The sequence below is a fragment of the Rhinolophus sinicus genome, linkage group LG05 (genome assembly GCF_036562045.2).
Source record: "Rhinolophus sinicus isolate RSC01 linkage group LG05, ASM3656204v1, whole genome shotgun sequence".
NCBI classification, from domain to species: domain Eukaryota; kingdom Metazoa; phylum Chordata; class Mammalia; order Chiroptera; family Rhinolophidae; genus Rhinolophus; species Rhinolophus sinicus.
The window spans coordinates 91,014,154-91,028,794 of record NC_133755.1 but is presented as its reverse complement, the minus strand read 5'-3'; the positions used below and the strand labels follow the sequence as shown (position 1 = coordinate 91,028,794).

Below are 14,641 nucleotides of genomic sequence, written 5' to 3'. Positions count from 1 at the left end.
TGTTTTCTTCCTCAGCTTTCCAGAATGTGGTTGTGAGGTCAGTGGCACTGAAGCAGTAGAAATGGCCATGTGTGGTCACACAAGATGGCAGGCTTTGCATGGAGTAGCCTCTGAGCTCCTCCAGGAGTATTAGGCTCTGGAAAATGGAGGTACAGACCAAATGCCTGTTTGTAAATGTACAGTGGAATCTGTCATTTCTAACCAGGCAAACTCCCCCCCCCGCCCCCCCACATCCAAAGTATCCCCTCCCTGTGTCAGAGGGCTTGAGATACTACATGGTTATGAAGATTCCTGGGTTCGCATGACTAAGAGCACAGTAACTTGTTTAATGGAATGTTGCCTTTTGGCTCTGACAGCACCTAGACAGTAATCCTTTCTGTACTGTGGAGTACCCTCTGCTGGGGACCAAAGCCTTCCTCTGTGCCCAGAGCACAAAGCTGCCGCCCTTGACTGCTGGGGAAATGAACTAGCCCTTGAGTTTTGCAGATGACCTCATCTTGGGCCTGTGCAGGAGAGTCAATGCCAGCTTATCTTCCATTTATGTGTTGGTATCCTTAGGGAGTTTGGGGTCTCCCTTAGTTCTTCTCCTGGAATTTCATTTATGAATTCATTTGTTCACAATATCCTGGGCACTTACTCATTAAATATTCCAGTGGCCTCTGAGCGGTAGAGCAGCGTCATGATTAAGAATGCATGCTGTACAGACGGCCGGATGGCTCAGTTGGTTAGCGCGTGGGCTCTCAACAAGGTTGCCGGTTCAGTTCCCACATGGGATGGTGGGCTGCGCCCCCTGCAACTAAAGATTGAAAACAGTGACTGGACTTGGAGCTGAGCTGCGCCCTCTACAACTAGATTGAAGGACAACTACTTGGAGCTGATGGGCCCTGGAGAAACACACTGTTCCCCAATATTCCCCAATAAAATTGAAAAAAAAAGAATGCATTCTCTATATCCAGACTGCCTGGGGTCTTATCCTGACTCCACCCCTTACCACTTACTAGTGACTTCGGGCAAGTTATTTAACTTCTCTGTCCCTCAGTTTTCTCACCTGTAAAATGGGGATATAATAATGGTACTTACTTGATAGGGTTGATGTGGAAGTTAAATGAGTTAGTACCTACAAGTGCCTAGTGATAATAAGCACTCGAGAGGTATTAGCTATTTTCTAATATCATTATTAAGCATGTGCCAGGACTGGGAAACAAAGGTGAGTATCAGCAGATACGGTCTTTGTCCTCGTGGAGCTTATAGTGTCCTAGGGAACATTGACACAAATCGTGTAATTAATCAAATGCAAATCCCCAAGTGGAACAAGTGCCTGTGACAGAGGAGTTAGACCGTTTCTGTGGGGTTGGAGGCAGCTGCCCAGAAACGGTTGTGTCAGCTGCGTTCTGGACAAGGAACAGGCATTGTGATAGAGGTCAGAACAGTGGTTACCTGGGGATGGGAGGAGTGTAGACTAAAAGGCAAGAGGGAAACTTACGGGTGTTGGAATTGTTCTCAATCTAGATCTGGGTGGAAAATACCTGAGTGTATACATCTGCGACTAATTATGGAGCTGTGTACTTGAGTGCACTTTATGTACGTTATATAATAGTTAAATGGATAGGCATTAGCTAGGGGCAGGAGGAGGGAAAATGTTTCAGGCAGAGGGATGGAGTTCCAGGCATGTGCAAAACCCCAGTGGCAGGAGGGAATGGGGTAAGTACCAGGGACTTGAAGAAAAAGGCAGTGTGGCTGGAGCAGCGAGAGCCAGAGGGAGCGAGTAGGGTGTGGGGTGAGGCGGGCGGCGGAGGAGGAGCAGGGCCTGACTGCAGCGCCTCGTGAGCCCCGGGAAGGGGTTTCCTTGTGTGGAGGGCACTGGAGACTTGTAGGGCATTTAGCAAGCAGGTCGGCGTGGTGGGAGGGGAGACGGGTAGATTTGCTCTGTGGAGAGGGGCTGAGGGGGGCTGGCATGGCTGGTGCAGGCTTTGTAGGAGGCGATGTGCAAGATGATGACATGTTGGCCTCGGGTGGTGATGGAAGGGAGGAGACACCTTCAGGAGGTGCAGTGGGAAGGTCCAACTGACTGGGCTTGGTGGGGGGGCCAAGGATGGGTCCTGGGTTTCTGGCTTCCATGCCTGTAGCAGAGAGAGGCCTGGGAGTGGGGGAGGAAAAACAGTGGGGGGCATCTGATTGGAGGTGCCTTTGAGACACCAACAGATGTCTAGTAGGTAGCCGGATATAAATAATCTCTTCAACTGGAATAGCACTTGGTATCTATTTTGAAGGCATTTATGTACACGCATATTCTTGGTGTTCCTCGCAGCCCTTAGGTTTGGCAGGCACTGGTCCCACTTTTTAGATGCGGACACAGAGGTTTAGAGGTGACGTGATTTCTCAGGGTCCTCCAACTAATAGATGGTAAGGCTGGTCTCAAAGCCAGATCCTGCGACTTCCAACTCAGGTCTTCCTACGTTACGGGGTCTTTGGCGGTGGGTGAGCCCTCGCCGTCTGAGTTGATGCCCCCTAGCCGTGCTCCTAGAGGAGAAGGATCCGATTTTCCCGTGTTCGGTGGGTACACCCTGGAGCCTCTTGCCTGCTAGGCCTTGATTGCAAGGAAGTGAAAGCTTTTAGTTTTCTGTCTTCCCGGTTGAGGAGTGCACTTCTCCCCAGGGCTCCTCTGACTAAGCTTGATTCAAAGCACCTCTGGGTATTTTCGGAGCTAATATCCCTCTCCATCTGACCTCGGGAAGGGCCAGTAGAATCTATGGCTACTTGTTCTGCTGCAGTGGCGACTGTGGCCAAGGACGAGGAATCACCCAAACCAGGCCTGCTTTGCCTGTGGTGTCTCCACTGCAGCAGCTCGTCTCCAGCAGGCTCTTCTTTTCTGGTTTTTGGGCTGCTCCCCAAAGGCTGCGGGAGGAAGAGACCCCTGTCCTGAGGTAATGGAAAGGTGGAATTGGTATTCTCAGCCTGGCACCACCAGCTCGGGCTGGGCCTTGGGTCTGACCGGGGCAGCTTGACCTGAGCCACCCTCTAAGTGCAGGTCACTTGCCTTCTGCGGCCGGGCTAACTTCTTCCTCTCCCCTTAATCCGCAGAAAGTGTGTTCATCCTTTCATGAGTTCGCAGGGTATTGGCTGCTCTGCTGAATCCCCTCACCGCCCTCCCAGCTGTCAAGGTTTATCCAAGTCATTCCAATGACTCTCCTTGCTGTCCCCTCCTCTGGCCATCCCTGGCCTCAACCACTCCTCCCAAGGTGTTCTTGCCGACCCCTGGAAGGCTGTGGTTTCCACAAAGTTGGTGGCCACAGCCCACGCTCCGTTTGTGACGCAGGCCCTCGCAGCACACAGCCCAGAATAGCCTCAGCTTTGCTGCTTTTCCAGCTGCCCTATCACTTTGCAAACTGGGATCTAATTTGCTGTCCACCCTCCCCACCCCAGTCTCTCAGCCAGTACTGCTTTCTTTGCTCATGAAATATTTATAATCACAGATTCTGTTTCCCTAGGAGTATAAACTTGCTTTTGTGTTTTTCCCTTCCATGCCCTAAAGAAGCTGCCCCTGACGGGTCCCAGAACTGCATTTCTCTGGGTTCACACACTTCATCACAGTGGCTGCTGCCATGCCCAGCTCCACCCAGGGTTGGATTCCCTCTGCTACGCCACTGCCGAAGAACTGCGGTGGCAGAGGGCTGTAGATGGGTAGTGTGGTCGGGACACCTGGGTTCCATCCTGCTAACTGTGTGACTTCGGGCAGGCCACAGCCTTGGGGGTGGGAGGCCTGGTACGCGGGACCCAGCAGTGGGGTGTCTCTGCAGTAGACCAGGCATGGCTCTGATTGTAGCCCTCACCCGAGCAACCTTGAAGGGCGTGCCCTTGGCTGCACATGGGGACCTGGCCAAAGAATGTGCAGAGATCATCCCGTCACCATCAACACTCCTGGAAAAACAGTGAGAAGCCAACCACCTCTGGCAGGGGTGGCCAGGCCACTTCCTGGATGACAGGCAGCTCCTTCCTGGAACTCAAGCTCAGCCTGGCTTCAGCGGGGCAGCTGAGGGCAGTGAGAGCTCACTGTGAGGCAGCAGTCATCCCAGGCAGGCCTCCTTCCAAGTCAGTGGGAGGGGAGCCCCTCCCTCGGCAGGGGACAGAGCCCTGGGGACTGGCTGGGGCCTGCGGGGGGCCAGGGGGCCTGCTGCTTCACTCTGGCCGAAGCCGCAGCCGGGCACCTCCCTGAGGTCCCTGCTCCATCCTCTCCTTGCCTTGTTTGGCTTCTTGCGTTCTGTCACGTTCTTTGAGAATTCTTGTTTGTGACCAAAATTGCATGATATTGGAATTAAATACTTAACTGAAATTCAAATCTGTCCCAGCCGCTTTTGTGTTTTTCCTTTCTCTAATTTTGAAATTCGATCTTGAACCCAAAGTCGCAGGATTTTGTTTTGTTCTTTCCCACCTGGAGGACAGTTAAACAGCACAGTTCAGTGCCTCTCAACATTGTGGACAGTTGCTGCATTGTTTTGCCAAATATGAATACTTTTCCAAAGTATTTGGGCTTCCTGGACTCAAAGTGGTCATCGGTTTGTTTCTCAACTTTCGGCACAAGCCATTATGATTTTTTTAAAGCCGGTGGTTTCCAGCCAGATCCAGGAATAGTGATAATCTGTTGTTATTTGCTCGATATGATAGGCTATCTGATAAGACATATCACAGCATTTTTTTAAAATGAAAGTGAATTTAAACTTATTTTATTTGGAGGATTTCACAAGAGCTCTTGAATAATTGGGATGCCCTTGGATATTATGAAACCTTGTTTGGCAGTTGATTTTTGGCCAAATATTTACATGCGAAATAGAGGCAACTCTTGGTCAATTGGGAGTGCTTAGGGCTGCCCTCTCTGCTCCCCACACCTGCTGCTGGCTCCCTGCTGGCTTGTGCCACCCGAGAGCAGGGAGGGGAGAGAAAGAGAGAACTCTTCCACGGCTGAGATTTTCAAGGATGCTTTGCATGTCCTCCTGTGGACTTCCAGGGCTGGGAGTGGGCTGTGCCACCCCCTCCCCACAGGCTAACCCAGTGCCCTTGCTGTCTGGCACACACGGGCCAGGGAGCAGAGCTTTCACTGGTCCATGTGCCTCACTGGCACTGTCCTTAGCCAACTGAGTTAGCTCATCATTTTGCTGCCAGCTCTGGTTAAAGGTTTGCTGGTGAAGAAGAATGAAACCTTTGCTTAAAATGAGATTTTAGGGTTGTCTGAATTTTGTTGTCCATGCTGGTTCCCACAATATACAAACTGAGAGTTGGTTATATAGTTCTCTATTTTAAACAGCCTTTGCTGCAGACATTTCCTGTCCCATAGGCTTCCCTTTATACTTAATTAAATTGCTTTCTGGTACGTAACTGCTTGCAGAGAGACTGTGTGCATATATGTTTTCTTTGTTTTGTTACATATTATAACAATTAGTTTTACTCTTACCCATTCCCTTTATAAGATCATGTATTTCTGTTTTTAAAAAGCCTGATACTGAAGTACTTAGACGTGCAGTGTCATGATGTCTGCAAAAAATTATCAAGTGATGACCCTAAATGAGTATGTGGTGATTGTACTATGCTTTCAATTTTTTTTTTAGGTTGCACATTTTCAAGGTAATGTTAGGAATAAATGAAATAAAAAGGAATCATTGCCTTTTTATTTTAAAATTCGGATGATAAAACCAGCCTGTGATTGAAATGTACTCCTGCTGGCCTGGGCTCAGGCTGGGCCCCCTGAGCCTGGGGCTCTGCACTGGCTGCTGGGGCCTGGATAGTTCAGCGAGCAGTAGCCGGGCTGCCATGCACTTATCCACTCACTGCTGTCCCCGCTCTAGCTTCTGGCTCGGCCTTCCACACCGCAGCTCCCCTCTCCCCGTGGCCCCGGCTTGGGTTGTATTCTTCCCTCCTTCCAGTTCAAGAACGTTTAACTCTGCATTCCCAGCATCTGCCACATAGTAGGTATGCAGTAAATGGCGAGTTAATAAATTACTTCTGTTCAAGTCTGTGGTAAATTTTTAAAGGAAAGGAGAACTTTGTGTTTCCCAAGTAACCACTGCTAGTCTAGTGTGTACTTTGAGTTTTCCCTTTGGTGACGTAGATGGGAACGCATAGGGTGCCTGTCGCACCAAGGCCAAAGGCATGTCAGAGCTAAGCCACCTGCCACTTGAGTTTATTTCAAAACAAAACTGGTACGGTTTGAAACTGTCACTATGACCGTGTAGACTTGGGGGCTGGGGAGGCCCCCAAATTTCCCAGATGAAAGTAGGAGATTCAAGAAGAGAACTCGGATTTTCAGGGTCCCAGTGTAGTTCTCTTAAGTGTACCTCACAGCATCACTGAGCACTGATTTTCACCACTGAGATTCGAACTATGATGAACTTCCTGAAAAACACTTATGGGTGGGGCCATACCCGCCCTGGGCTGTCAGGGTGGAAAAGAGCGTTGCTGGTGAGGAATTGGGAGAAGCTTAGCGGCCCTGGCGAGCGTGAGATTTCCCGAGGTGTGGTGACAGGGTTTGGGGGTGCCACGGTGATGGCCTGCGGGAGGAGCAGGACGTTTGCGCTGCTGTGATGGCTGAAGCCTCCCCTCTGACGCCTTCATTCCCCACTGGGTCCCAGAGCTTCAGAGCCCACCTCACTGCTTCCTCTTCTTCTGAGTAGCAGCTGCTCCCTCATGGGGTCCCCGTGGTTCCTGAATACCGCTGCTGGCAAACCCCTCCCTCTGCAGTGCGCTTTCACTCTACCAAATGCTCTCACCTCTGTGCTCTCACCTCAGGCCTACTGCTAAGGTTTCCTCCAGCCTTGAACTTCTGGACTCCAGCCTTGGCGACAACTCTGGATGGTTGGTAGGACTGAGGTCCTTATTTCATAGAAAACTGAGTAAGTACTCAGTGGCGTTGGGCCCAGGGTTCTTCTCATTCCTCTGTGGGGCCCCTGCTGTGCCCGGCACCCCCACCATAGCACTTTCACACCTTTGCAACTGGGCAAGCCCCTCGGGCTCAGGAGCAGGGTCCAAGGTCTTGTTCACTGCTGTGCCCCTCATGCTCAGTAGGTGCACAAAAAATATTGAGGTCTCCAAAATTCAAATTAGGATTTTCAATTGAGGAGTCTATGTACAGATGTCGAGTATAGGAGTTGGCAAAAGTGGAGACATTTACAGAGTATTTCCAAAGACTGGTGCTGGACAGGCTTGCATATATCCATATAGATCCTTACCCGGGGATTTCGCCCACACTGGCTGGGTGCCCAGTGTTTCCTGCTCATAGGATACCTTTCCCTGCCAGGCGTAGACCGACAACCCTGTTAAACTGTAGTTCACATTCATGGTCAAAGAATCAATGTGTGCTTTCTTGGAGAGAACCCATGATGAGGTGTGGCTTTGGGCCATACCTTTGATGTCTGTCCAGGACTAGCCAGGATGAAAAAGGAACCCTGAACTGGGACGTGGTTTCTTTCTTTTCCAAATATAAAATATGATGTCCTCACCTAAACTTAACTTTCAATCACAAAAATGGTAGTACCTTCAAAAATTTCACGCAACGATAAAAAAGATAATTACAGGTGGGTTATTTTTTTCTACAGGGGTTCAGAGGGCAGCAATCCCTTCAGGCTGGGTGAAGATGGGATGGGTGGAAGGGGTAAGGTGAACTGAAACAGCTCAATCCTGGGCTTACAGTCATTGGGTTTAAATGATGTCCTTGGAAGCAATCGGCAGCCCTTGCGCTTAGACAGGGGACAGAAAGAAAGGGAGTAAGAGTGGAAAGGAAATAGGACGAGATGCATGTGATGAAAAGTGACAGTGTGTCACCGTAAATTGGCTTCAGTGTTCTTCAGTGCCCAGGCCGTTGGTTACTTCTTGTTGGCAATTTTCCCACCTTCCTCCAGCTTGTTGAATAAACATGCGTGCTAATGGACTAAAGTTTTTAAAATCTTCACCATGTTTAGGAGAAAAGAAAACTGTGCAAAGGATAAGGCAGTGGTTCTCAACGGGGGCGTGTGGCAATGTCTGAAGGAGACATTGTTGGTTGTCACAACTGGGGGTGGCATGTAGTGGACAGCGACTAGGGATGCTGCTAGATATGCTGTGACATAGAGGACAGGCCCCCACAAGAAAGCACCATCCAGCCCCCAGTGTTGGTGGTGCCAAGGGGGAGAAACCCTGGGGGTAAGACTAGGTGGGAGCTTTTGTGTGTGAGGGGACAGGGCATCTGGAGTCATAGCAAACTGTTGCGTCCTAAATAATGGTATAGAGTTACAGGAATGAAACCCACACTGAAATCCATGGAACCGCACTGTTTGACCACTGTTTATCTGCCCATTGCCCTGCCTTGAGCCTTGACGCTGGAGGGGTAATGAGGATTTAGAAGGGCTACAGCTTACTGAAGAGTTGAGAAATACACTAACAGAGTCACAACAGAGTCAAGGCCACCAGCAGACTGGGACATTTGGCTCACAGAGTGCAGATGGAGGGACGTGGTCCACACGAGACGTCAGGCTGGGGTCAAGGCTGTAGGTTGGGCTCAGCCACTTCCTCATCATGGGCTGGGGCAGCTCGGCCAGTCACTTTTCTCAGAATTTTGGCTTCTGCCTCTGCCCTTGTATCCATGACTGTCCTAGCAGTAGCACCAGCAACCTTCCTACCTTATAAGTCTTACAACTTGGGAGTCACTTTTGGGTTTGTCCCGCTTTTCCCTGTCCGCTTTTAGTGTTCACAAAGCGCTGCCCACTCGCCAGTGGTAGAAGCGATCATCCTCCATCCCAGGGCCCTACCAGCCTGGGCACATGCTGCCCAGTTCCTGTGCCAATCCAGCTGCCCACCAGAGGCCTCTCTCTACGTGGACATCGCATCTCTTTCAGCCTGGGGTCTGTAGCACATGGTTGTAGGAGCCGAGAAGAGAAACCAATATATTAAGGGCTTGTTTTGTTCCAGTTTTGTACTAGGCATTTTGCACATTCTGTTCCAAGTAGTGCTCGCGATGACATGTGACATCACCGTTGTGACTAATGTTTGAGTGAGAAACCCAGGCTGAGAAGAGTTAGGGGATGGGTAGTAAGTGGCAGGCTGGGATCTGAAGTCAGGCCTTGCTGACCTCATAGCTTCTGCTCTTTTCTGCTGTACTGACCTGTGGCGGAAGTATTCTCAGTAACATGCTGTCCCTCAGCTATTAAAATCATCTTCCGGAAGCATCAGTCGGATGAGCACTGCAGATACTCACAGGTGCTTCCAGTGGCCTCTTCGGGCAGCTGCTTCCAGCCAAGGGCAGTGCTTCCTGCTGGAGGCCCGCTCCCTGCCTTATTGATCAGCACTGTTTCCTGTCCCTTGCAGCTTGAGCATCTACTCTGGCCAAAGAACTGGGCCTCCGCCTTCCGCTCTGTGTGCCCAGGCCGACTGCGGGTTCTCTGGGCGCCTCCTCTCGGCTCTCTGTGCAACACTCAGCACCAGTACTGGCTGGGCTCTCAATGTTTGCTGACTGTTTGTGTCCTTCTCCGCCCCCATGTCAGACTGCTTCCGCTTCTCCAAACCCATCCCTCAGCTGGAAAACCCAGGCCAAGGAAGTCCTGTAGAGGCCAGCTAGACAGCTCTGCTCACCTGGTCCCTCCAGTGTGGTGATGGGGTTTGTTCTGCTCACACTTTGTCTCTCCAACCCTGTCCGCTCTGCTGCTGCCTCCATGCCCAGCACGAGCCTAGCTGAGCCCACAGCTGAGCCTTTGCATGTGTTTGGCTTGGAATGTCCTTTTGTCCTGGAGAGGCACGCACTGATCCTGTGCAACCCTGCTCAGACATCTCAGCGGTGAAATTCTGATCTACTGGTGGCTGGCCAGGTGGCTCAGGTGGTTGGAACACCTTGCCCCTATTGCCGAGGTTGCCGGTTCGATTCCCACATGGGCCAGTGAGCTGCACCCTCTACAGCTAAGATTGTGAACAATAGCTCAGCTGCCACTGGCAGGAGTAGCTGGTGGCCACTGTGAGTGGTCGGCTGACCAACTGCCTCAGCAGTTGCAGCGCAAGGCTCATAATGCCAGCATGGGCCGGGAGCTGTGTCCTACACAACTAGACTGAGAAACAAAGGCTTGAACCGGGGAGCGGGAGTGAGGGGGGTGGGAGGCAGAAGAAGGGAAAAAATAATTCTGATCTACTGACATTTATTGAGCCCCCGGATTGACATCTTAATTTGCCCTTCAGGACCCCTCTTGCCCCTTCCCACCCTGCTCCATGCCCAGGAGACTGAACTGTATGGACTGCACTGGGGGCTCCCGTGTTCTCTGGCCTCCGATTGGGTGTGGCCAGTAGGAGGCACCAGCCGGAGCTTGAAAAAAAGGGTCGGGGTGTTTATCACTGCTCCCGGAAGGGCCGCCTTTCCCCCACTTCCTGCTTTCGCTTTCTCCCTGCAGGAATAGCCTATGTCACCACACTCCTTCCAGGAGCCGTGGCCCCAGGGCACTGCAGTACCCACTGTACTGGCCCACACCTTTGCAAATAGTCCCTTTGTTAAACCTTCTTTAAATCATCCTAACTACTGAGCGGCCCACCTGTACGTGCTTGGACTCCACTTAATACAAACACTGTGTGGACCCAGCTGGGCAAAATATGGTTCCTGCCCTGGAAAAGCTCCCAGAAGGTAACCGAATCGGTTCATTCTATGGTAAGTGTCAGCGTGTCTGTACGCATGGCCACCCTGAGCCTGGGAGAGTCAGGCTGCCTGAGGAGATGCCTGGAAGCTGGACGATTAGTCAGAGTTAGTCAAGTGACAGTCGGAAGTGCCAGCACCTTTCATCCCAGATAAAGCCAGAGGGTGACACCCAGGTGGATGTACGGGGACCTGCCCGCAGTTTGGGGTTCCTAGAGGGCGGCAGTGAGTGAGGAGGCAGGTGGAGGTCACACCAGGGGCCCAGACTTAGATCTCGTCACTGTCCTCCCGTGAAAGGCCCAGGGGCTCCTCATCCCAGATATGCATTTGTCAGAACTGCCCAGCTGTTGTGTTGAGTTGCCCTCTAAGGGGATGGGGTGAGGGGCCAGGCAAGCAGCAGGGAATCTGTAAGTTCAAGAGATGATAAGAACAGGAGGGCAAGGCAAGGCGGGGATGGAGGATGGCAATCAAGAAATATTTGGGGGGAAATAGGTATTTAGCAGGTTGAGATAGTTTGGCATAGAGGAAAGTCATGTTGGGAGACAGGGCAGGGGCCCAGAAATTCAAGTTAGCACAACCACGCTATTTGGGGATACGCTTTAAGGGGTGAGCTTTGTTTTCAGAGGGACCGTGTGGTGGGAAACAGTGAAGGAGGGTGGATGGGGAGGGGAGGGCTGCACATGGGGAAACCAGCAGGCTGTGGAGGGAAGCTTGGCCAGCTCGGGTGGTGCTGGTGGTGGCCTGGGCTGAGGAGGGAGGGGGCCTTGCCTGCAGCATCCCTGGGAGGGGGCCCTCAGCTGCCCAGTGCAGCTTCTCAGCCCTGACCTTGCACTCAGGAGCTGCCCCTCCTTGAAATGAGCCACGTCCTTGAAATAAAATGCATCCCTGCACCTTGCACCTTGCGTGTTAAAGCTGCTAGGCCACCTAATTGTGAAACTGCCCCAAAGGTGGAATGCGCCAGATCTGGTGAGTGAGTGGAGGCGGAAGGAGGCCAGGGTGCCTTCTTTCTTGGTCTTCCGGCTTGGGGTGCTGGTGGAGCTCCTCATGGGGTTTGGGATCCTGGGAGGGGAGCGGAGAAGAGGAAGGGAGTTCTTTTCTGGTTGTTGAGGTGTGTTTGTGGACAGGAGACTACACTGAACACAATGTCAGGGGAGAGAACAGAGTAGGAGATTTCAAAGGCATCAGGATGTAATGGTTCTTGACCATGAGGTCACTTAAGGAGAGGAGAGGGAGAGAGGAGCACAAGCCAAGGGCAGAGAGCTGATGGAGAGCACTGATGTTTAAGAGGCGGGTGGTGGAGGAGGAAGTTGGGCAGGAGATCAAGAAGAGATGGTCACGGAGGGGCGGGGGTGGGCTGGGGAGCCGAGTCCGAGAGGCACGGAGGTGAGCGTGAGGAAGAAGTGGTCAGCCTGGTCAGGTGTGGCCGGGCCCTTTAAGTGAGGTCTGCAGAGGAATGGGTGATATGACCACACGCCCGTCATTGGCGAAGTGGGCAGAGGCAGCCCACAGTGGGGTGAGAAGGGGGTGGCCCAAGGGGACAGTCGCTGGGAGTGTGAAGGACTTCTTCAAGAACAGAGGTGGGCCGTAGCTAGAGGGTGACATAAGGCGTGTTTTAGCCTGAGAGAGACCTGGACATCTTTTTATAGACATGTGTCTCCATCCCCTCGCTGCGACGGTGGTCTTTGGTGAGATGTTAGCATCGGTTAAAATAAAAAAACAAATGGAGACCAAGCTTGAAAATCTCCCGAGTAGACAAAACCAGTTGAGTCACTCAGGCAAAGCTTAATGCAGCTTATTTTGCAAGACTAACTTGACCTGTGTCAGTTCTTGCTTATGCCCCTGGAAATCACAAGCAAAATTGAAGCTGTTTCCCAAGGTCGATATGAGGTATCCACTGAACAATTCCCTATCCTTTAAGAACATTCTAATATTATAACGAGTCCTTAGGAAGAATAAACAGAGCCTTGTCACAATCTGAGCTGCTTTACAGCAATATACCCCTGAGCCTCATTCTGAGTTTTGGTTTGAGCGCTCCCAGTTTACAAACTGTCTTTTTGGTGTGTGTGCAATAAACTCGTACTGACTGCTACTTTACTGATTCATTGGTTTCTCTTCTGTTATTGCTGAACTTTCGACACGTGGTAAGTGCTCAGAGGTCAATATGAGCAGCGCAAGAAGACCCGCTAGCACTGCCTGTGTTTCACTCTGAAGGTCTTCCCTCCAGTGATGCCCACGCCCGACCAGGCTGACCCCTGGAAGGATCTTGGAACAAAATTGCCTGATGGAGAGCCGGACCCTGGGTGGAGGTGGGCAGAGATCCTAGGAGGGATGGATTTGAGTGTTCCTCTGACTTGGACTGAAGGATGATTTGATGTTCGGGAAAGTAAACAACCATTTGGTGCCATCCCCGGATTCTGCATTTCTGATCACCTGAAGATCATTGCATGGTGCCTTTGTGCCCTTTCAGGTATTGTGGGTGTCTCCTGCGGGTTAGAGCAGCAGTGATCTCATTTAGCGAGCACTCCCTGCCTGCCAGCCCCCTTCGAAGCATTTTCCGTGCTAATACCATCTCGTCTTCCCAAGGCCTTAGGAGGCAGGCCCTGTCCGTCTCTCTGGGTTTTGCTCTGTACTGCAGATGTGGGGAGTGTAGCTCAGACTGGGGGGATAAGTAACTGTCTAAGGTCCCGGGGCCAGGAAACGGCTGCGGTGGGGTGCTGAGCCCCTGCAGTGCTGCTGGAGGTAAGAGGAGGCTGTGGTGCCTGATGGAAGGAGGTTCCAGCAGAGGGAGAAGCAGGGGAGCCTGAACAAGCGAAGGGAGCCTCAGTGCCCCGCTGGGCAGCACACCGGGTGCTCAGGGAGGTCCATAGGGGGGGCAGGATATTGAAGTTGTTCACTCCTGAAGGCCTTGGTGGGGCGGCTGTCCATTGAGGGTCGGGGTAGAGAAGGCAGAGCTAGGCTGCCAGAGGGAGGGAGAACCCTGGATGAAGAAAGGGTTGTCAGTGCCCTGGGGTGCTGAGCCCCCCTGATTCCCTGTCTGTACAGTGGATAGGGTCTGTTCCCCAAGGCTCAGTGGCCACGTGGGGTGGCGGAGGAGAGCAGGTAGCTGGGTCGTCCTGGGTCAGGGTCAGCAGGGCCTGGCAGGGGGAAGTGCCCCCCCCAGTGCGTTTGTGGCCCCAGGACAGAGTTAACTCCACCCTCCTATCTCTCTGGGTTTTGAACACACTTCTGTTCCTGAGGGCCATGCGGAGGGTTGTGCTTGTTGAATTACGTGTCTTTCTTCAGAGGAGTTAATATCTAACTGCAGAGGAATGTCATGTCAGACTCTAGAAGGCAAAAGAAGAGGAAGAAAAGAGGCGTCTTTTTCTGTCTCCAGCACTTGGTACAATGCTGGCACCTGGAAATATTGCTAGAACCCAACTGTCTTGTTTTCATCCCCTGTGAGTTCCCCAAGGTCAGGAGCCGTGCTTGGCGCCTACGAGGTGACTGCATATTTGCTCCACCATCCTGGAAACTCCTCAAGGAAAGGGGTCCAGGCTTCTGCTTCTCAGGAAACCCTGGCCCCCTTTTGGTCTCTGCTTCTCCCAACACATCTGTACATACTCGCACATACGCACAAACTCACACTCACATGAAGGTCCACTGCCCCTGAGCAGGACCTCTAGGTGCAGGGCCTGTCCTGGGGCTTCCAGTACCCGACTGGTGTGTGGCCCAGGGAGGCTGGGCGGGGATTCCGCTCACAGCACAATCGCTCCTCCGTTTGTCCATGGCAGATTTAGGCTCTGAGCCTAAGTGGGTTGTAGATTCTGGGTGAGCCTTGGTGCCTGCCGTGGAGAAGGTTCTATTGTCTAAAGGGCTTGGCCAGAAGTGAAGGAAGCCAAGGACAGGGACACGTAGCAGTACCTGCTGGTGTGCTAGACGTTTGGCACAGGTGATTTCATTCACTCTTCATACCTAGGAAGCAGGCATTACTCGCCTCACTTTATGAAGTGGAAACTGAGGCTCAGTTACCCA

General features: G+C 52.0%; 1 long non-coding RNA gene across 1 annotated transcript; it reads left to right on the top strand.

The window, feature by feature from the left end:
• Nucleotides 1-10,309: 10,309 nt before the first annotated feature.
• LOC141571658 (uncharacterized) lies at nucleotides 10,310-13,034 on the top strand. The gene is made up of 3 exons (XR_012496619.1): nucleotides 10,310-10,645; nucleotides 11,467-11,596; nucleotides 12,777-13,034. It is a non-coding gene; the product is annotated as an uncharacterized LOC141571658 (long non-coding RNA).
• The last annotated feature ends 1,607 nt before the right edge of the window (nucleotides 13,035-14,641 follow it).